At 39.2% G+C, this 612-nt stretch overlaps 1 non-coding gene across 1 annotated transcript; it reads left to right on the forward strand.

Annotated features, from left to right (window-relative positions):
* The first annotated feature begins 289 nt into the window (after positions 1-289).
* LOC112781790 (small nucleolar RNA R71) lies at positions 290-397 on the forward strand. Its single transcript, XR_003192549.1, has one exon. It is a non-coding gene; the product is annotated as a small nucleolar RNA R71 (small nucleolar RNA).
* Positions 398-612: the final 215 nt, after the last annotated feature.

Here is a 612-nt window from a genome sequence, read left to right on the forward strand (position 1 = left end):
TTAGACTCTGAGAGATCATATTGACTTGCTGAGTCAATATTTTATTCTGAGCTAATATTGCATTCAGAGTATCAATCTCAAGAACTCCTTTCTTCTGAGTTGTCCTATTATTCACAGGATTTCTTTCAGAAGTGTACATGAATTGGTTATTTACAACCATTTCAATGAGTTCCTGGGCTTCTGCAGGCGTCTTCTTCAGATGAAGAGATCCACCAGCAGAGTGGTCCAATGACATCTTGGACAATTCAGACAGACCATCATTGAATATACATAGGATGCTCCATTCTGAAAGCATGTCAGAAGGACACCTTCTGATCAATTTCTTGTATCTTTCCCAAGCTTCATAGAGGGATTTACCTTCCTTCTGTCTGAAGGTTTGGACTTCCACTCTAAGCTTGCTCAACTTTTGAGGTGGAAAGAATTTGGCCAAGAAAGCATTGACCAACTTTTTCCAAGAGTTCAGGCTTTCTTTAGGTTGTGAGTTCAACCATATCCTAGCTCTGTCTCTTACAGCAAATGGGAAAAGTATAAGTCTGTAGACCTCAGGATTAACCCTATTGGTCTTGACAGTGTCATAGATTTGTAAGAATTCAGCTAAAAACTGATGAGGAT

Source organism: Arachis hypogaea, chromosome 19, assembly GCF_003086295.3.
Source record: "Arachis hypogaea cultivar Tifrunner chromosome 19, arahy.Tifrunner.gnm2.J5K5, whole genome shotgun sequence".
In the NCBI taxonomy this organism is placed as follows: Eukaryota; Viridiplantae; Streptophyta; class Magnoliopsida; order Fabales; family Fabaceae; genus Arachis; species Arachis hypogaea.